This window comes from Ovis canadensis, chromosome Y (genome assembly GCF_042477335.2).
Source record: "Ovis canadensis isolate MfBH-ARS-UI-01 breed Bighorn chromosome Y, ARS-UI_OviCan_v2, whole genome shotgun sequence".
Lineage (NCBI taxonomy): Eukaryota > Metazoa > Chordata > Mammalia > Artiodactyla > Bovidae > Ovis > Ovis canadensis.
In genome coordinates, this window is record NC_091271.1 from 5,252,376 (window position 1) to 5,275,368 (window position 22,993).

Consider the following 22,993-nt stretch of genomic DNA (forward strand, 5'->3'; position numbering starts at 1 on the left):
AGAAGCCCTCACATGGCCCCTTTCATTACAGCGGTTTCCATCTCCTGGGAAACTAAATCTGCCAGGAGGGCAATGTAAAGAAAGATCTACAGAAAGCATTCCCTGTACAATCTTTTTGTATAGAACCTTGACAGGTTTTGGCACCCCGCAGGTAAATTTCTTTATTGCATTGCTCATTGGTTTTTACTTACTTAGTTAAGGGTAGCTCATAAGTAATGCATGCATGGGGTACAAAATTCAAAGATATACAGGGGCAAGCAGCATAAAGCAAGACTCTGCTCTACTGTTCCCCTCTGCCACCCAGTTCCACCCCCGGAATCAACCGTATTGCCCAATTTGTGCAAAATTTCCATGTACCCAATTTAATTCCGTTGAAATCAAAATACTCAGGACTAACTGAGGAGAAACCCATAAGGACGGGGTCAGGGTGATATTTTTTTGGAGTAAGCAACTGACTGTGCCACTGTGTGCTGCATCCAAGATTAGAAGCGGAGATGGCAGAGGGAGATTGAAGAAACCTGTAGATTAAATGGAGATGAAAATCCCAGGAACCCCACTACAATCCATCTTTGTCAGCTGCAAAACTGCACACCCCTCCCCAGGGCGACAGTGTGGAGGAAGATAAATTATCAGTCGGGTCTCCCGACGCATTTGCAGAAGCTGTGTTTTAAAGGACATGTAAAATATTAATAGGGTGCACAGGTTTATTTAGCCGACATGTAATACTCATGCATTGTATCACAATTCCTACCACAAAGACACCTGTCTGGGACGCTGCAGAGGGACTATTTTGACACTAGAAGTTTGAGGAAATAGACTTGAGCTTGTCCAGATGTAGGAGAAATAATAGAAACATGTATAGGATTTGTGATTCACTTCAGAAGCATCCTTGAGGCAAAAGCTAAGCTGCGGTGGGTTAAGAAGTCGTAGACGAAAGGGAGAGAAAGTCCTGGACAAGTCTGTTAGTAAATTTGGCTGTGAACAACTAGCAAGACCTAGCTGGAGTCAGGCTTCCCAGGTGGCTCAGTTGCAAAGAATCCACCTGCCAGTGGAAGAGATGTGTGTTCAGTCCCTGGATTGGGAAGATCTCCTGGAGAGGAAATGGCGACCCACTCTAGTAGTCTTGCCTGGCAAATTCCATGGACAGAGGACCCTGGCAGCTGACAGTCCATGTGATTGCAAGAGTCGGACACCACTGAGCCACTAATGGGATCACACAACGATGCATTCATTGCACAAGAACAATGTGATCACAGGAGTGACTTTCTTTTCATAGGAAAGACTTCAACATCTGCCTTTGCTATTGCTACGAGCCAGCCTGGTATGGCAATAGAGCAGGCTTCCTGGAGAGTCACAAACACCCCAGCCCATCTTCTGTAAACACCCCACCTTCCACAACCATAGAGACACCTCAGTCCCACGTGAGTTGGGTCAGGGGTGGCTAATGGAATTGAGCAGATACATCCTGCCCTAATGTACACCACCCCATCTCATCACCATAGCAATCCAGGCATGTCCCGGGCAGCTGTTTGGTACAGCAAGCTGAACACACTGAGGTCTAGGGAGTGTGGCTGGGTTTTTGCAGGTCACCGAGGTCGTAAGGAGCCAGGCTGATTTTAGTCCTCAAGCAGCAGGGTTACAGAAGCCTAAAAGCTGGACCACCCCTGCCTCTGAAACTCACACATCAGAAGGTCGGGAACCAGGTGAAAACACAGAGAGGGGTTTGATCGTACAGTCCAGTCTTGTGAGCATGACGTCCATGAGTGCAGAGATGGTGTCTGCAGTCTTTCATCACTGTAATTGTCTCCACTGACACACTTCACTGTAAACACAACATTCTGTATTTGGGCCCTGGCATGTGCAATGCGGATAATTCCCCGACCAGGGATGGAACCCCTGCCCCATGTCGTGGGGGTGTGGAGTCTTCGCCACCGGACCACCAGAGAGTCCTAAACACCACCTTCTAGTCATCATTTGCAGTTCTAACGACTCCAGTGATTAAGCAGCTTGAGGACCAACTCAGGCTAAGACAGACTTATCCAGTCTGTGGTCCCCGCAAAGGCTCAACCCGGAGAAACCTGTTCTCTTTGATACGAGAGGCAAGTCTGCAGCTGAGAGAGGAGAGTGTGGGGTCAAGGTGACGATGACATTTCGTGTGTGTCAAGCTGGCCAGGCTGCAGTGCCCAAATGTTTGGTCAAACACAAGTGAAGGTGTTGCCGTGAAGGTATCCTGTAGATGTGAGGAGCATGGACCGTCAGTTGACTTCAAGAAGACTTCCCTCCGCAATGAGTGTGGACCTCATCCCCTCCCTTGAAGAACATGAAAGGAAACGCTGAGCTTTCCCAAAGTAAAAGGCATTCCGTGTCACATCTGTAACATAGAAACCCTGAGATTCCAGCCAGTCTGACTACCATCATGCTTGCCAGAACCTCAGTCATACAATGTCTCAAGAGTAAATCTCAGCATATGGATAGTTGGGTAGGTAGATAGATAGACCTCTGGACTTGTATGGTATGTCTCTCTCTGCCAACCTGTCTGTCATCTTTGGACCTTTGTCATCTTTTTCTCTATCTACCTGTTTCTCATCCATCCACCCATCCATCATCTACCTATTCAGCAATCCGTCATCTGGGTAGCTATCTGTTCTTTTCCCTATATGGATCTATCTACCTACCTACCTACCTTTGTAATCTATCATCCAGCCATCCATGATCCATCTATCTATCCGTCTATTCTCTTATCCGTATCTATCTATATATCTATTATGTATCATCTGTCTATCTTACTGATTTCGTTTCTCTGGAAAATCTTGACTGGTCCATTGCGAAGAGGCAGACCACATTGCCGAGCGCTTACCAGTAGAATTCCTGTTTCCAGCATCAGCTTTCTTTCACGCTGTCGAAGGCTTGTTAACTCACCTCCAGGGCCCCAGTCTGGAAGAGTTCACAGTATTTCACCTTTTATTTCCAGTTGCTCTTTGTTGAGTATTCTTCCTGTTCGTCATCATGTCTTTCTTTTTCCTCTCCGGGTCTGTTTGCTTTCTTCTCTAACGCTTCACCGGCAATCCTGTTCTTATCATTATTTCGACGCACGTGTCCACTAGAACGTCCCCACGAAGACTCGCTGTTTACCGGCCACCTTACTGGGTTAATTAAGGAGCCTGATTTCCTGGGCTCCCAGAAGATGAACACATCCTATGGCTGTAATGGATTCTGATGAATCATGTCCAGTGAAATTAATTAATTATGCAGTTACTATCACAGCATGTTCTATGTACCTATCAATCTAGTACCTGCCTTGTAAGCCTGTAGGCAGGCATGAATGCTGATAGAGTTGCCTTGTTTACGATAGTGATACCCAAACGTTGTTCTGGTCACGATTTCATTTGTGCTTTCAGATTACAAGCCAGCCTGTTAAATTAAAAAGTTAACATCTACAAAAGCAATATGGCTCTATCATTTTATCAAAGGTCACTCAATACAATTTAATAGAGGTTCAGTGCCAGAAAAAAAATCTCTTTATGCAAACATAGCTCTGGCAATTTATAATTTGAAAGCAAAAGCAATAAACTTTCAATCTCTACAAATATCTCACATTATTTTTATGCAATATTCCCTAAGGAATCTTTACCTTTTTTTTTTTTCTGTTCTAGTTAGTGCGTGCACTTTAAATATTAAGTGGAAAAAGAGATCCTGAGGGGAGAAAGGATCATATATAAAAAGATAAGTGAATGGTTAATAATAAAAGTAGAAAATATATTATGAAATAAAGTAAACTTCATTCTTTCCTAAAATGTGGTTTTTCTTTTAAAATCTGTTCTGTAAATTATTATCGGCTCCTTGCATGGCTTAAATTTTTTCTGATGCCTTTGCAGCGATACTGCTCTGCAGAGACACCTGAATTAATGTCAGATCTAGAGATCACATGAGTTTGTAGTCATAGCAACGGACAGCACAGGTAATGGTTCTGAGTTTATATAGATTCATGAGCCTTTAAAATTAGGCCTTTTTCATTTTAAGAGGAAAAAAAAAAATAAGTGAAAAGAACCATCTCTACCCTTAAGAATGACGTTTACTGAAAATTTTCACCCGTTACAGTCATATGCAGAAAGGATTGCTCGAGAGTTAAAGTGAGTAAGATGCAGGGAACAAAATGTAGATTCTATCTTGAAAATGTCAAGAGTGTGTAAACTCTACGTTGAAATAGGAAATCCATAGGCCTTACTATTTCATGTGAGTAGAAAGAGTCATCTAAATTATATGACCATTTGAAGGGATATACGTGTTTATTACTTCAACGCTTTGCACAGTTTATGAAGGAGAGCTTTGGTCTGCAAAGATAACATGTTGCCCGGTGACGTCCAAGTCTTTATGAAGTCTCAGTTAGTCAGGTCAGCAGTAATGAGATATGACTGTGTGAGGGGAGCAACCTTAATTCATGAGTGCAGCTTAATCTGGTATTTGCAGAAGTGGCTTTTTGTCAGGTGTGGAACCAATTTTCCTCCACCTACACTACCACCTTCTGATACATGGGAAACTTCCAGTAGGATACATGGAAATTATGAGGAGCTGATGTAAGCTTTTTTTAAATTTTTATTTATTTATTTGTGTCTGTGCTGGGTCTTCATTGCTGGGTGCGGGCTTTCTCTGGTTGTAACAGTCAAGGCTTACTCTCTAGGTACAGCGTGCAGGCCTCTCATTGCGATGTGAGATAAAGTTTTGAAGGCATATATTACGGCGCACATTTCCCCAAGGAAATAGTTAAAGACAAACTTGTTAGCATCAGTAAACTCTATTCTTGCTGTGACCACGTCATTTTCCTCCTTAAAAATTGCCAAGCAATTTCCCTAACGAAAGAAAACAGTCTGAAAAGGCTAGTCGCTGTGGGATTCCAACGCTATGACGTTCTGAAAAGGCAAAACGATGGAGACAATTAAAATATACAGTGAACTGGCACGGGTATGAATAGAGAACACAGAACCTTTCAGGGCAGCGGAACTCCTCTGTATGATGCTATAATGATCATTTGCTGTTTCCTGTGGTTTACTCGGTCATTCGTGTCTGACTGTTTGCCACCCCATGGATTGTAGCCCATTAGGCTCCTCTGTCTGTGAGACTTCCCAGGGAAGAACACTGGAGTGGGTTGCCATTTCCTCCTCCAGGGGATCTTCCCAACCCAGGGATCGAACCCTTGAACTTGCATCTGCTGCTTGGCAGGCAGATTCTTGACTACTGGGCCGCCTGGGAGCCCAGGTATCATCATACACATAGCCAAATCCACAAAGTGTTCGACATCAAGAGTGAATCCTAACGTCGTATGTGGACTTCAGGTTATTATCATGAGTCAGTGTGGGTTCACCCTTGGTTTAAAAAGAAAAGCACCATTCTGGAGAGTGATGTGGATAGTGGGGGAGAAAGTGCATGCTTAGAGGTGGCGGATGTGTGGGAATCCCTTTCCTTTCTTCTTAATTTTGTTGCAAACTTGCTCTTTAAAACTGTCCTGAAAAAAAAGAATAGGCATTCAGTTCTTGCTTCCTCATTGTCCTGTGTATGCGTGCATGCTCCGTGGCTCTGTTGTGTCCAACTCTTTGCTACCCCGTAGACTGCAGCCCTCCAGGCTCCTCTGTCCATGGGATTCTGCAGGCAAGAATCCGGGAGTGGGTTGCCATCTCCTCCTGCAGCTCTGTGTGTGCCAAGGACAAGTCTCAGTTCCTGTGCCCCTGGGTCTTCTCAAAGCAAACGGACAGGGGACCTCGCTCAGGCCTCTGTGAACAATGCATCGCGTCTCCCTCTTTCCGCCTCCTCAGTCACAATCTCAGACCTGCTGAGACGATGCTGCATGTTGGTTGCAGCTTCCATGTAGGGAGATCTAAAGGCCTGTGTGTGTTTCCTCTCTGTGCAGGAGTGTCTCCCCTGTTCTGTGGTTTCAGTTACCTTCAGGCACCTGGGGTCCAAAAATATTACAGAGAAGGTTCCAGAAATAAACAGTTAAAGAAATTTTAAATTCCATAAGGGAGACCTGAGCTCAATCTCTGTGTCAGGAAGATCCCCTGGAGAAGGGAAATCCCCAGGATTCTGGCCTGGAGACTTCCATGGACTGCATAGTCCTTGGGGTCGCAAAGAGTTGGACATGACTGAGCGACTTGCATGTTCACGTTCATTTTCTTAAGTAGCTTGAGGAAGTCTCGTGGGGTCTTGCTCAGCCCCACCAGGAACATGAATCCTCCCCTTGTCCAGTGTGTCTGGTACGTTAGTCCCTCAGTAGCCACTGTGGAGACTGTGGTCAAGTGACACTCGTTTCCCAAGGCAACCCGGTAGGAATTTGGAGATTTTTGTCTTAGGCCATCTCTTACGGTCCTTCCAACTGTGATGCCTCATATCAAAACTTCACCGTGGAAATCAAGTCAAATAAGTGAATCTCAGCTGGAGACTTGGGGAGTGGCTTTTCCTGGAGGAAGAAAACCCCATCCTTGTGTCTTTGGCTGGTCTTGTGGATTGAGGGACGCAAGAGTTTGCATGAAGCATGTGAGCAGTGTCTGGGAAAAAGCCTCGGGAATAGAGAGATCCTATGGTGTGAAAAGACTCTTTTCCCAATAGATGGATCACAGCCTCATTTTATCAGGATGCTACTTTTGTTGTTTTGATTAAAAAAAGTGTTTAGTGATGGGGAGTCCTGGATTAAATACACCTCGAAAAGTTTTATGGTTCTATATTTATTTGGATATGCTTTAAAAATTTTTTGGTTTAGTTATTTATTTTTGGCTGTGCTGGGTGTTCATTGCTATACACAGGCTCTCTCTAGTTGCAGTGAGTGGGGGCTACTTTCTAGGTGTGGTGTGTGGCCTTCTCTTTCCGGGGGCTTCTCTTGTGAAACACGAGCTCTGGAACTTAGGCTCAGTAATTGTGGTCCACGGCATATAGAATCTGGCTTCACTGCTGGCTCTGATGATAAAAGAATATGCCTTCCATGCTGGAGACCTCGGTTCGATCCCTGGATTGGGAAGATTCCCTGGAGAAGGGCATGGCAACCCACCCCAGTGTTCTTGCCTGGAGAATCCCATGGACCAAGGAGCCTGGTGGGCTACGGTCCATGGGGTCTCCAAGAGTCGAACAGGACTGAGCCCACAGCACACCCCAATGGCTAATAGAATGAGCCACTGCCCACCTCTTAGGCCAGCACTGTTGGCTACACAGGAAATCAATGGGGAACTTGTAAAAAGCTTATCACCAGATTCTGATTTCATTGGTCTGCAGACCCACGGGAATTTCTGGAAAGCTGCCCAGGTTGTTCTAAGTGTGAAGTCAAGGCTGAGGACCTGGGGCCAAATTGGGTTATCTGGTCGCTTTGCAACCGTGCTGACGAGTCTCACGCTGATTTTGGGGGCAGGTGAGACTTGGGTGGAGACTCACAGTGACGGGGAAATGAGCCAAGAATGTGCTTAGTGCTTGGAAGCAGCCATACGTGAAAGTGTACAACCACGGGTGGGTTTTAGGAAGACCTGAGGTTTTGATGCTTGGTGTGGGTGGGAAATATAAACGACCCTACATACAGGGCAGCAGAGGAGACACGGACGTAAAGAACGGACTTTTGGACTCAGTGGGACCAAATCAGCGAGGCTGGAATGATTGGAGAGAATAGCACTGACGCATGTAGGGTGCCTTATGTAAGATGGACGCCCAGGGGAGCTGGGGTATGAAGCAGGGCACCCAGGGCCGGTGCTCTGGGACAACCTGGAGGATTGGGGTGGGGAGGGGGTGGGAGGGGGTTCAAGATGAAGGTGACTTGCGTATACCTCTGGCCAGTTCATATTGCTGCCTGGCAAAAGCCATCACAACATTGTAAAATCATTATCCTCCAATTAAGATAAATAAACACAATTTTTTTAAAGGCAGAGAAACTTCAGTTCAGTCGCTCAGTCGTGTCTGACTCTTTGCGACCCCATGAATTGCAGCACGCCAGGCCTCCCTGTCCATCACCAACTTCCGGAGTTCACTCAGACTCACGTCCATCAAATCAGTGATGCCATCCAGCCATCTCATCCTGGGTCGTCCCCTTCTCCTCCTGCCCCCAATCCCTCCCAGCATCAGAGTCTTTTCCAATGAGTCAACTCTTCGCATGAGGTGGCCAGAGTACTGGAGTTTCAGCCTCAGCGTCATTCCCTCCAAAGAAATCCCAGGGCTGATCTCCTTCAGAAAGGACTGGTTGGATCTCCTTGCAGTCCAAGGGACTCTCAAGAGTCTTCTCCAACACCACAGTTCAAAACCATCAATTCTTCGGCGCTCAGCCTTCTTCACAGTCCAACTCTCACATCCATACATGACCACAGGAAAAACCACAGCCTTGACTAGACGGACCTTAGTCGGCAAAGTAATGTCTCTGCTTTTCAATATGCTGTCTAGGTTGGTCATAACTTTCCTTCCAAGAGGAAACTTAAATAAAACAAAAAAACCTGAGAATAGATTTCCGCTCCTGCATGTTGTATTTTTCCTTTCTGCCGGTCCTAGCTGCTCAGGGCCATGGGAAGCAGGGTGGTGGAGATTTGCCTAACAGGGGAGAGAGAGTCAGAAAGCTGGGCGGGGAATTCCATTTTTGTGTGAAGGATATTGGATCTGTCCCGTGCCAGTATGTTGAAACATTCATCCTGGTAAACACAGAGTGCTGACTTAGAAACCCCGAGCAAACGCCTGATGCGAAAGGCATCCGTCAGGAATCATCGGAGTGCTAGTTGTGGTCATTGTTCAAGCCATTCCAAGCTAGGGTTTATCCCGCTGTGAAATAGCATACCTCTGGCCGTGCCTGTGTGTGTGTGTGTGTGTGTGTGTGTGTGCGCGCCTGCACGCAGCTCCAAAGAATATTCTTTTCTCTCTGTCTATATGTAGTTACCTTCATTAAAATGCATTCAGTGTCTCTTTAATTTGTAAACCGCAGCAAGCAGTCAGTAAGTTTTCCCGAAACCTATTTATTCAACTCGCCTTTGTCGCTAGGCCGCGATGCCCTCTCTCTCCGGGAAATGTAGATTCCTTTCCAGTCTTCAATAATTAGCCAATGTGATCCCAGTTGTGAATCCGTCTCAGGGAATCCATCTCATTCCCTGCTATTTCACTTCCATCCACTTTCCTCATATGATGAAAGTCACAGGCACATTCCAAAAAACTATAGGGTAAGATTCAGTTTAAAACCCCATCTGCTTGCAGAGGAAAAGCTTTGGACTATAAATATCGTTGACTGAGGGAGAAAATAACACAATCTTTTTTTTCCCTCCTTGCTTTTATGCTTCAATTTTAAAAGTCATTAATTTTTCATTTTCATCCTGGAAGCTTTTTCTTTTCCATCTACACAATGCCCAAGTATATTAGGAAAGTTTAAGCAATAAAGACACCAAAGTTGATTTTTTGTTTTTTGGTCTGTTTTTTATTATTATTATTCTTTTGATAACAGTGAGCTGAAAATCTCTGGTTGCAGAGTGGCGTCTGGAGCTCTCACACCGTGTACCCTGCTCACAACTCTGCTTGCCATGTATTATTTAGTACATCCTGTATGAGGAAAAAGCACTTGGTGCTTGGGGTTTTGAAAGAAATTTTGAAAAGGATGTTTTGAGTTCTGCTGTCTACCAGATCACATTTGCAGTGACCACTGGTGGCTCAGATGGTAAAGAATCTGCCTGCAGTTCGGAAGACCTGGGTTGAATCCCTGGGGGTTGGAAGATCCCCTGGAGAAGGGCATGGAAGTCCACTCCAGTATTCTTGCCTGGAGAATCCCCGAAGGACACAGAGGAGCCTGGCGGGGCTACAGTCCACGGGGTCACGACTTTCATTCCACTCACTCTATTTGCGGCGACATATATCTGCAGGTCCCCTGTGCCCAGCATCCATTTAAAGTTCACAAATGCTCATGGTGGCATACTCTCAAGATGTCCCACCATCATGGGCAAGTCTGATGGCTTCAGGGGCCTTGTCCCCAGCATCCTTGTCCTGCCGGTCCCACTCAGTGATGGAGGAGGCAGGCAGGGACCGGATTTGGAGACAGAAGGCTTAGGAGAAAGGAGGGCGTGGACGAGCTCCTAGCAGACTCAGGAGGTGATTGCCTTTACTGGGTTTTCATTCATTCATCTCTTCCCCAGCCCCGTTCTTTTCTCTGGATCCGGGTTATGGTACCCGCGGGCTCTGCTGCAGCTGTCGCAGAGCTGGGAGTCTGCAGCTGAGCTTACTGCATCTGGGGTACATTGCTCTCCCCTCAACAGAAGCACCTTTTCTGCTTTTCTCTCCTTTTCCCATCATGACGCTGCCATCCAGATAAACCAACGAAGGAAGATGACGGAAACCGTTGGTGAAAAAGAGGGTAGCCTGTCTCACATACTCGACTGAAGGCACTCAGCATACACATCGACTCAATTTTTAGTGTTATTTCGGACCATTTTCTTTTTCTTTTTTTTTGGTTAACTTTTTGTGCTGTGCTTAGTTGCTCACTCCTTGCGACCCCACGGACTGTAGTCCACCAGGCTCCTCTGTCCATGGGATTCTCCAGGCAACAGTACTGGAGTGGGTTGCCTTTCCCTTCTCCAGGGGATCTTCCCAACCCAGGGACGGAACCCAGGAAGCTACATTACGTCTCTCCTTTTTTAAAAAAGGAAAATGTGTTTATTACCTCTTCCAGGTCCTAGCTGCGGCACAGGAGATCTTTGGCTGGGGCGTGTCTACTGGTAGTTGCAGCCTGTGGGACCTAGTTCCTTGCCCAGGGATTGAACCCAGGCCCCCAGCATTGGCAGAGCAGAGTCCTAGCCACTGGGCCCCCAGGGAAGCCCCTCACTGTGTTTTCTTGCTGTTTGAACAATCTCTCCTTTGGAAGCTAGATTTCAAGCCCAACCTCCTCACCTCAGCAACCACCCTTTTCACAACCCACCCTTATTGAATGACTCTTCTTATTTAGCAGTATCACTTTTCTTTTTTTTTTAAAGTTTCTTGTGCTGTGTATCCTGCTTAGTAGAGGTGGTTGTTTGTAGGTCCTAATGCATATAAGGTTGTTGAGGGCAGAGCTGAGATTGTAGGTCCTCTGACCTTTCTGGCAGAAACAATGGCTCTCCTCTCCGGGCAGAGCTGTTTCTTCTACAGCCCTGCCTGCCACTGTTCCTCAGGACTGTTCCCTGCATCCTCAGTCACCCCCTCAGTGAGGTGAGAAACTGGATTTGGTTCACATTTGCCTCCCCAGATACTTAGACAGATACGGCGATGCTGTATTTGTGTGTGGCTTGACTTTTCTCAACGCACTGCTCTTTAATTAAACATCTGCAGTTTAATGAAACTGTTAGTTTGGTGAAGCCTGTTTTCACCCATCTGGTGACATAGAAGACTCAAAGCAAAAGGAAAATGCCTGCTTGAAACTTAGGCTTTTCTGCAGATTTTATTTGGAGTCACTCGGTGATATCAAGACACCGAGAAAGCATCAGCATGCTTCTGCAAAAGAAAACACGGGTTTTCATTCTTTCCGGCAACTTTCACAGTTCGAGTTTTCTTAATCATTGAGTGAGTTACTGTTTTTTCTTCTGTCATTGCTTTGCTCTGAGTGTTCTCAGTCACGTTTGGCTATTTTTAATGTCTCGTAAGTGCAGGCGGAAACCCTACAAATGGGAAGGAAAGGCATTAGATTAGCAACGTCTGTTTTCCCTAAATGAAAGGGAACTTTTGCTTGTAGAAGTTTAATTTGCAAGGCACAATTTATAACACTATAAAAGAGGCATTTCTCTACAAACCTAGGGCCCGATCATTTCTTTCCCCCTTGGACATCTGCAGAGTGAGAGTAAATATTTCTTCATTTAGAGGAAGGTGAGGCTATTTTTCAAGTGAAACCTCTAAATTAATCCACTGGTGTCAGTGCTATTTCCTGCACCCCACGTCTGCCTTAAATATAGGACCTGCGCAGATGAAGCAGATGCAAACACAACTTCAGATTTAAGTACATGATATTGTCTCATGTAGAAAAGATGAGTCTTGGTAACACGAAAGCAGCTGTTTTTTTTTGATACTTGTAGATTTCCATTTTTTTTAAAATATGGTTCCTATACTGGGGATGGAGTTAGTGGAAAGATCTAGGTTCATCCTTTAAAAACTTTTTTTATTTCTCTTGTAAGGCTGAATCACTTGTTAATAATGAACCAGAGCTTAATTTTGGCTACCTGTCTACCTATTTTGTATCTAAGTCATTGATTTATCAAGCAGCATGTCTTGTTCCGAAAGTTTCTAAAGTGATCATACATAGTAAGAAGTGTGATCTTTATCATGAGTTGTCCTCAAGTTGAAAATATTAGACTCTGGCATGTGAAGGTTAAAAGCTCAAGGGAGAATTCCAGTTTACAAATCTGATTCCAGGATTGTGTTCAACAAAGTACCCAGTGTCCAATATGTTTCAACTAAATTTGCCTTATCAAGGGCACAAATGGGGCTTCCCAGGTGGCTCAGTGGTAAAGAATCCTTGTATCAATGCAGGAGATGTGGGTTTGATCCCTGTGTTGGGAAGATCCCCTGGAGGAGGGCATGACAACCCATTCTAGTACTCTCGCCTGGAAACTCCCTTGGACAGAGGAGCCTGGTGGGTTACAGTCCATGGAGTTGGAGAGAGTTGGACATGACTCGGCACACAGCACGCACATGTGCAGATAAGCATCCTGGTTCTGGGTCCCCCGGTCCAGCCTACAGTGGCCCACTCAGATTACAATTCACTGGCCTCTTTGGTCCAGAGGTGACTTCTCTTATCGATCCTTAGTCTAAAGAAAATACCGGAGATTTAAGCCACAAACACTTGTTCTTCGTGCTTCTGGGGGTTGGAAGTTTGAGATTATGGTGCCATCAGGGTCAAAGTTTTAGTTCCTTAAGACTACTTTCTATCAGTGGTGCTGGAGAAGACCCTTGAGAGTCCCTTGGATGGTAAGGAGATCAAAACAGTCACTGCTAAAGGAACTCAGCCCTGAATCTTCATTGGAGGAACTCATGCTGAAGCTGAAGCTGCTGAAGTCAGCTCTAATTCGCTCCTGATGCAAAGAGCTGACTCACTGGAAAAGACCCTGCTGCTGGGAAAGATTGAGGGCAGGAGGAGAAGGGGACGACAGAGGATGAGATGGTTGGATGGCAGCACCGACTCGATGGACATGAGTTTTAGCAAGTTCTGGGAGATGGTGATGGACAGGGAAGCCTGGTGTGCTGCAGTCCATGGGGTCTCAAAGAGTCGGACAGGACCAAGTGAGTGAACATTAGGGTACCTGTAAATTTTCTCTTTTTAACTTTTTCTTTTGTATTGCAGTGTGGCCAGTCAGCAATGGTATGATAGTTTCAGTTGAGCGGTGAAGGGACTCAGCCATACATATGCATGTATCCACACATACCCCGAAACTCCCCTCCCATCCAGGCTGCCACCTGACATTGAGCAGAGTTCCCTGTGCTGTCCAGCAGGTCCTTGCTGGTTCTCGATGTTAAATACAGCAGTTCCCTAACTGTCCCTTCCCCCATCCTTCCCCCGGGAACCATAAGGTTATTGAGCAGGGTTCCCTGTGCTGTCCAGCAGGTCCTTGCTGGTTCTCCGTGTTAAATACAGCAGTGTGTCCATGTCCATCCCAGGCTCCCTGACTATCCCTTTCCCCAGCCTTCCCCCTGGGAACCATAAGGTTATTAGAGTATTGAGCAGGGTTCCCTGTAGATCCTTCCTGCTTCTCCATGTTACCTATAGCCTTGGGTACATGTCCAGATATCCGTCTATGTACTGATGTGTGCCCTTCATTCAGGACTATTTTGATAATCCAACAAAAGACATTGTAGGAAAGAAATGAATGACATCCAATCTTCCAAACCACTTCCCCTTCAGAAGTAACTTTTTGCACAGCCAGATTTAAAGCGGGATTTCCACAATGATAGGCTCTTTCCTCATTGAGAAGGAATCCTGTCAGCTTTGTTTTCCAGCAGTGTGTATAGCTTGCAGCTTGCCCTGATCACGTGGTCAGGGGTCACACAGGGAGGGACGCAGGAAAGCCATGCGCTTTAGCTTGGATTTAGAAGGTCTTTGCGGATATAGCTACTCTGCCTTATCATCCATTCTGCTGTGGCTGGGAGCAATTTCTTCACTTGACCTCTGCTTTAAGTGACAGGAACAGTTCTCTTTCTGATCTTGAGCCTGTGAAGTCTCCATGCCGGAACATGTGTCTGCCCTATGAACAGGGCGACCGTTGAGGTCAAGGCTTGTTCTCTGCAGAGACTCTTACTCAGAGAGTGTTTCTTCTTTTATTTTACCTTGTACAATTTCTCCTGAACTGAGCATTGTATCCTTATGGTAAACATTTAACTGAATAATACTCAATGATAACAATAAAGTATGTAGAAATATACTATGCCAGTGTTTCAGCCCACTCCAGTACTCTTGCCTGGAGAATCCCATGGACAGAGGAGCCTGGTGCGCTACAGTCCATGGGGTCACAAAGAGTCAGACACAACTGAGCTACTGAACAGCAACAACCACTGAATATGGTTCTTTAGTTCCCCAACCAGGGATCCAACCCGTGCCCCCTGCATTGAAAGGCAGAGTATTAAACACTCCACCAAGAAAGTCTTGAAATATAACTGTTTTAAACCAAGAGAAGATATATTTTATTTTGACATCACTTCGAACCCTTCTCTTACCATGAGCATCAAAATTTCAAATTCATGAATTGTCCACTCGTACACAGTTGGACTTCCCTGGTGGAGAAGGAAATGGCAATCCACTCCAGCACTCTTGCCTGGAAAATCCCATGGACTGAGGAGCCTGATAGCCTACAGTCCCTGGGGTCGCAAAGAGTCAGACACGACTGAGCAATTTCACTTTCACTTTCACACAGTTGGATTTCCCTGGTGGCTCAGACATTAAAGAATCTGCCTGCAGTACAGGAGACCCAGGTTCCATCCTTGATAGGAGATCCCCATCTTCCATCGCCTGGAGAAGGGAATGGCAACCCACTCCAGTGTTCTTGCCTGGAGAACTGCGTGGACAGAGGAAACTGGGTGGGCGATGGTCCATGAGGTCACAAAGAGCCCGACACAATTGAGTGACTAACATTTGACCCCGTTACCAGTCTTTCGTCCCGAAAGCTTTCTTTCAACAGAAAATCTTCCAGCAAGGAGCTTGTGCCTCTGGAGGAAGAAACTAAAAGCAAACACACCCTGAGGCTGACATCTGAAAAAGTATTATAAATGATGGTGGATCCTCGCTTGGCTGAGCTGTGTCTCCAAGGCCAAGTATCTTCATTGTGTTTTACCTTTGTGTAAGCCTGTGAACTCTAGCAAAGTGCTTTACAGAGCCCAGCTGTCTACTGATGAAACACTTTAGGCTCTCATCTCCTTTGCAAAACCTCTCAAACCACCACTGAATTGTACATCCATTAGCAGTTCCTGGGCCAAATGTGTTACTGATGTTGCAAGTTGTCCCCACTGCTTTATGACCCATTTTGAACTTGAATTAAAAATGCACTCAGGGACTTCCCAGGTGGTCCATTGGTTAAGAGTCCGTTTGCCCATGCAGAGGAACATGGGTTCCTTTCCTGGTTCTGGAAGGTTCCACCTGCCAAGGGGCAGCTAAGCCCACAAGCCCCAACTACTGAAGCCTGCCTGCCTAGAGCCCATGCTCTGCAACAAGAGAAGCCACCGCAATGAGAAGCCCATGACTGCGACTATCCGGTAGCCTTCACTGGCTGCAACTAGAAAAACTGTGAGCAGCAACGAAGACCCAGCACAGCAAAAAATAAATGAACAGATAGATAGATACATAGATAGATAGACAGATTAATCATTGCTTTTTAAGAATCGCTCAATTTTGCTTTTTGTCTACCATCATTTCTATAGTCTAAAATAAATATTAAAAAATAAAATAAATAAATATAAAATAAACAGCTAATATTAGCAAAAAAAATACCATAAAGCAAGAAATGTGCATTCAAATGACAATATACTATAACCACATTTATTTAAGAATACATTCCAGTATCAAATGGCATAGGTCAACAGTGCAAAATGGGGATTACTTTTGCGCCAACCTGATATTTTGGTTCAAAATCTTACGCAAACTGTGAGGGGTCTAGGTTGTGGATCTGAGCCTTTCAAACACCCCTTGGCAAGGGGACGTGGAGAGAAGCTGCCCGTTTTCAGGTCTGGGTTCTAACCTGTCGTCACGAAGTGATTTTACTCTTGTAAAATCTTGTAACCGGATGACATCCCAGTGGCTTCGTTAGCATCCACAGCCCCGTATGCCACCTTAGGCGTGAAGAGCAACAGTGTTCTCGTTTTCTTAAGAAAACAAGATTCCAGTCCAGGTTCGAAGCATGAGACAGGGTGCTCAGGGCTGGTGCACTGGGATGACCCAGAGGGATGGGATGGGGAGGGAGGTGGGAGGGGGGTTCAGGATGGGGGACACATGTACACCCGTGGCAGATCCATGTCAATGTATGGCAAAACCACTACAATATTGTAAAGTCATTAGCCTCCAGTTAAAATAAATAAATTTATATTAAAAAAAAAAAAGAAAACAAGATTCAACCACATTTGCAGTTGCAGCTGGGCAACGGGTGGTCCAGTGTATCGTTCTCATTAAACCTCATGGTTTGCAAATTGAAAGCACCTCGTGAGGTCCGCTGAGGGCTAAGGTATGTGGACCCTATTTAGTCAACACGTGATTCACTGTCCTCTTTTGTCCGTGATTGAAGCAGAAGTCACACCTTTCTAGGAGCTTTGGAGCCAAGGAGGAAAGAGAGCAGAGGAGAATCTATTTTCTAGAGGGAATACTAGCCAGGCTTCACATGGATCTGTACCTTGGCCATTTCTTTTCTCCCCAAACAAATCTATTTTTCTCAATCCGTTCCTATAGCCCAGGTCAAGATTCACAACACAATATGGTGCTTTTATGGGTTTATTTACAAGTTTACATGTGTTTCTTAACCTTTACCACGTTGAGCTGAAATTTCCGATGCTGTGGACCTGCTTTTATTTCACATTCAGTCCTTTCTGGGGGCTTTTCAGGTGGCTCAGTGGTAAAGAATCTGTCTGCCAATGCAGGAGACAGGTTCGATTTCTGGGTTGGGAAGATCCACTTGAGGAGGAGATGGTGAACCACTCCTCAGAAATCGCATGGACAGAGGAGCCTGGCAGGCTGCAGTCCATGGGGTTGAAAAGAGTTGGACTCAACTGAGCATGCACACACACAAAACACACCTTTCTCACTGCCTGGCACCCTGTTAAATGCTTCAGTTCAGTTCAGTCACTCTTTGCGACCCCATGGACTGCAGCACGCCAGACTTCCCTGTCCATCACCAACTCCTGGAGCTTGCTCAAACTCATGTCCATCAAGTCAGTGATGCCATCCAACCATCTCATCATGTGTCGTCCCCTTCTCCTCCCACCTTCAATCTTTCCAAGCATCAGGGTCTTTTCCAATGAGTCAGTTCTTCGCATCAGGTGGCCAAAGGATTGGAGTTTCAGCTTCAGCATCAGTCCTTCCAATGAATATCCAGGACTCATTTCCCTTAGGGTTGACTGGTTTGATCTCCTTGAATTCCAAGGGACTCAGATTCAGTCAAGGAGACCCAGATTCAATGGCTGGCCAGGAAGATCCCCTGGAGAAGGGAATGGCAACCCACTCTAGGATTCTTACTCAGAGAATCCTATGGACAGAGGAGCCTGGCAGACTACAGTCCATGGGGTTGCAGAGTCGGACATAACTGAGCAACTGATACACACTGAACTTTGAAATGGAGAAGCATTTGAAAGACATTTTCTTCCTAAAGGATCACTTGGAAAATGTTCTAGGTTTTGAGCTTTCTAAGCAGTTGGGATTTTATTTGGAAATTTAGAGTATTTAGACTTATTTTATTCCTCCAGTTCTGCAAAGACAAAGGCGTTTGGGGAATATAAGAAGAGAACAGAATAAGATTAACATGGACATAGCTTCAGTTCAGTTCAGTTCAGTCACTCAGTCATGTCCGACTCTTTGCAACGCCATGGATTGCAGCACGTCAGGCCTCCCTGTCCATCACCAACTCCAGGAGTTCACTCAGACTCACATCCATCGAGTCCATGATGCCATCCAGCCATCTCATCCTCTGTCGTCCCCTTCTCCTCCTGTCCGCAATCCCTCCCAGCATCAGAGTCTTTTCCAATGAGTCAACTCTTCGCATGAGTTGGCCAAAGTACTGGAGTTTCAGCTTTAGCATCATTCCTTCCAAAGAAATCCCAGGGCTGATTTCCTTCAGAATGGACTGGTTGGATCTCCTTGCAGTCCAAGGGACTCTCAAGAGTCTTCTCCAACACCACAGTTCAAAAGCATCCATTCTTCGGCGCTCAGCTTTCTTCACAGTCCAACTCTCACATCCATACATGACCACTGGAAAAACCATAGCCTTGACTAGATGGACCTTTGTTGGCAAGTAATGTCTCTGCTTTTCAATATGCTATCTAGATTGGTCATAACTTTCCTTTCAAGGAGTAAGCGTCTTTTAATTTCATCGCTGCAATCACCATCTGCAGTGATTTTGGAGCCCCCCAAAAATAAAGTCTGACACTGTTTCCACTGTTTCTCCATCTGTTTCCCATGAAGTGATGGGACCAGATGCCAAGATCTTCATTTTCTGAATGTTGACCTTTAAGCCAACTTTTTCACTCTCCTCTTTCACTTTCATCAAGAGGCTTTTTAGTTGCTTAAAAACAAACAAACAAAAACACAAAACTCGATGACCAAATTTAAATTTGCAGCAAGATTATGCAAGAATGGAACTGACACAAAGGAAACATTCGGTTTTCTGGTGTGTAAAAAGATGGGACACGTTCCCAGAGTGCTGAGCAATCGGGAGAAATAGATATGAATGGTGAGATTAAAATTATAAATGAGAAAGAAAAGGATCTGCTTCTAATTAGTGTTCCTGAAGATCATTTGAAAGCAGATAGAGCAGAAACAATAGTCAGGGTTCGTCCATAGAAGAAAAGTTTACCCAAGTAAGAAAGGGACATGATACTAGCTTGAATGGCTTCACTTGGGTTTCAAGCGAAGTTAATAAGAATGAAATCAAATCTAGACATGCTGTGCTGAAATAAAAGTAAAGAAGCATCTCTAAGTCCCCTGATAGACAAAGCAGGTGACAAAGGGAGCCGGATGGAACTGGTCTCAAGATACTGGGCAGCACCACGTGCAGAAAGAGCTAGTAACACCTACAGAGGTCTAGACGTGTATTTAGAAGTAGAGACATCACTTTGCTGACAAAGGTCTGTTTAGTCAAAGCTATGGTTTTCCCAGGGCCGGAAAGAAGGCTGCACACCAAAGAATTGATGCTTTTGAACTGTGGTATTGGAGAAGACGCTTGAGAGTCCCTTGGACTGCAAGGAGATCCAACCAGTCCATCCTAAAGGACATCAGTCCTGAATGTTCATTGGAAGGACTGATGCTGAAGCTGAAACTCCAGTCCTTTGGCCACCTGATGTGAAGAGCTTATTCATCAGAAAAGACCCTGATGCTGGGAAAGATTGAGGGCAGGAGGAGAAGGGGACAACAGAGGATGAGATGGTTGGATGGCATCACCGACTTGATGGACGTGAGTTTGAGCACGCTCTGGAAGCTGGTGATGGACAGGGAGGCCTGGTGTGCTGCAGTCCATGGGGTCGCAAAGAGTCGGACACGACTGAGCAACTGAAGAACAGCATGGAGGCCACCCAGGTATTGCTAGTGGTCAAGAATCTGCCTGCCAGTGCAGGAGACCCGGGTTCAATCCCCGGGTGGGGAAGACCCCCTGGAGGAGGAAATGGCAACCCACTCCAGTATTCGTGCCTGGAACATCCCATGGACAGAGGAGCCTGGCGGGCTACAGTCCATGGGGTCACAAGGAGTCGGACTCAACCAAGGGTGCTTGCATGTACATACAATGTCTATAGAAAGTGGGAGTGTAACTACCTCTTCGAGATCCTGATTTCAATTCTTTTCCATATATCCTGAAGGAGGATGCTGGGTCCTTACAGTAGTCCCCTTTTTACACTTTTTGAAGATAGTATGTTTTCCATAGTGTCCACCATTATACATCCCCAACTGTGTTCAAGAGGTGAGTTTTTCAGTATCCTCATCCACATGTCATTGTTTGGTTTGGTTTTGGATCAGTAGCCATCCTAACAGGGGTGAGATGATATCTCTCTGTAGTTTTGCCTTGCATTTCTGTGACAATTACTGGTGGTGAGCATCTTTTCATATCAATTCAGTTCAGTCGCTCAGTCATGTCCGACTCTGTGATCCCATGGACTGCAGCACACAAGGCCTCCCTGTCCCTTTCCAACTCCCGGAGCTTGCTGAAACGCATGTCCATTGAGTGGGTGATGCCATCCAACCATCTCATCCTCTGTCATCCCCTTCTCCTCCTGCCTTCAATCTTTCCCAGCATCAGGGTCTTTTCCAGTGAGTCAGCTCTTCACATCAGGTGGCTAAAGGACTAGAGTTTCAGCTTCAGCCAGTTGGCTGTTTGTATCTGTTCCTTGCACAAATAAATAAGCCAAAGTTATAGGACAAATACTCTACTTTCGTGAAGTATTTTCAGTAGTGCTACTCATAGAAGCAGAGAACTAAGTAGTGGTGGCCATGGGGAAATGGGAAAATAGTGTTTCAGTTGTGCAAGAAGAGTAAGTTCTGCAGACCCTCTGTAAAACACAGCACCTGCCGTTAACAATACTGAATTGTGCGCTCAGAAGTCATTGAGAGGAGATTTCACGTCAAGTGCTGTTACCACAGAAACAGACAGAAGATGGACCCAAAGGCATAGGAAGAGGTCGACATGACTGTTACCTTGATCGTTGTATAATATCACAGGTGTCTGCATATGTCCAAGCTCAGCAGATTATACACTTGCAGTATGTGGAGGTCTTTGTGTGTGAGCCATGTGAAAATAAATATGCTGGGAGAAGTTCATCCACTGAAAACATTGAGAGTATCAGAACTAAAATGACTTGGGAGAGAATTAGGAGACTGCGGTTAATATAGACACATGACTGTATTTACGGCTTCCCTGGTTACTCAGACCGTAAAGAGTCTGCCTGCAATGCAGGAGACCCAGGTTTGATCCCTGGGTTGGGGAGACCCCCCTGGAGAAGGGAATGGCAACCCATACTCCAGTATTCTTGCCTGGAAAATCCCGTGGACAGAGGAGCCTGGTGGGCTACAGTCCACCGGGTCGCAAAGAGTTGGCCACGACTGAGCGACTATGTATAAAAAGAGGTAAATAACAAGGACCTACTGTGTAGCACTGGGAGCTATAATGAATATATTATAATAGAGTATAATGGAAAGAATCTGAAAAATAAATTTTGTTATACATTTGTGATCAACATATGTATATACTACCATACATAAAATTGGTAAACAAGAAAGACCTACTATATAGTGAGCTATATTTAACATCTTGTAACGAGCTAGAATGGAAAAAAAAATAAAAAGAATATATATATGCATACATCTATATATGTATATAAATGTGTAAATCACTGTTGTACACTTGAAATTAACATAACATTGTAAATTAGCTCTACTTCAAGTTTTTAAAAAGAGTGAAAAACAGCATATTAAATTCAAGGCAAAAAAAGATACCACATAATTTATACGAAAATCAATACCATGGATTTTTTTCTTTCACTTCTGAAAGTATAATATGATCTCACAAGGAAACATTGGGAAAAGTATTTTAATAAAGAGAGCTTGCCTATTTAAAAACTCTTAACCAGATAATGGGAATTTTTTTTCCATTTAAAAACTGTTAATCTGTATCAAAGGAGTCCTGCCAAAAAAAAGAACTGGGAATCTTTCATGAATTTATAGGCACCATTTGCCAACCTGATCCAATTTTTCTCTTGTTGAAGCCACTTCATTAATCTAACATGCAAGAAATAAATATTTGATGTGCAATTAGTTGGAGAATATTATGGCCATAGTGGAAACTTTCCAAATAAACAGCTGCTCCAGCACTTTAAATGCATGAAAAGAAAGGCACAGAATGGAAAATATAATGACACCCGAGCTCTACAGAGGAAAAAAAGTTAACATATTCAATTAGTTCGAAAGATGGGTCCTCATCTAGAAGTTTGGTGATGGTTTATCAAAGCAGAACAACGAAAAAAGCTGCCAGAGATGGGGCCAAATGCCCATCCACCTGAATTTTCATGGAAGTGTTTGCCTAAAGATGTAAGACATTTCTACCCAAGAAGAAAATGTTATGGAAATAGATATGGCCCGAATCCAGTAATTCTTCAGCGTAGCCATTTTATACATACACGTGTGTGTGTCCTTAGTTGCTCAGTTGTGTTCTACTCTTGCGACCCCATAGACTGTAGCCTGCCAGGCACCCCCATCCATGGAATTCTCCAGGCAAGCATACTGGAGTGGGTTGCCATTTCCTTCTCCAATGCATACATATACATACACATATACACACATGTGCGTGCTCAGTGATTCTTTGCGATCCCGTAGACTGTAGCGCCAGGCTCCACTGTTCGTGGGATTCTGCAGGCAAGAATACTGGGGTGGGTTGCATGCCTTCATCTGGGGGACCCAGGCATGGAACCCAGGTCTCTTGTGTCTCCTGCATTGGCAGGCGGATTCTTTACCACTAGTGCCACCTGGGAAGCCGCAGCAAAAGAACGAAGGGAGTTTCTGGAGGTGGTACAAATCTGGCTTGTGATTCCACATCTAAGTGTCCAAAGAGCCACTGGGAAGAGTTTCCAATATACCAGCATTCTGGTGCAGGTCTCTAGAAACCCGACTTGGGGGCGAATGTGTGGGTGGTCGGGGCCCTGCCGCGTTCGGAGATGAAAGTCTGCAGTCCGCTGCATTTTGTCTTCGCTCCGCCCTGAAACAACCCTTCGGTTCAAGGGAGGTCAGAATCGGTGGCTGTTTCTCTCAGCTTCCCTTCTGCCTCCATGAGCCAGACACACGTTCACCAACCAGAAGCCAAAGAAAAAAAGCGCTGGC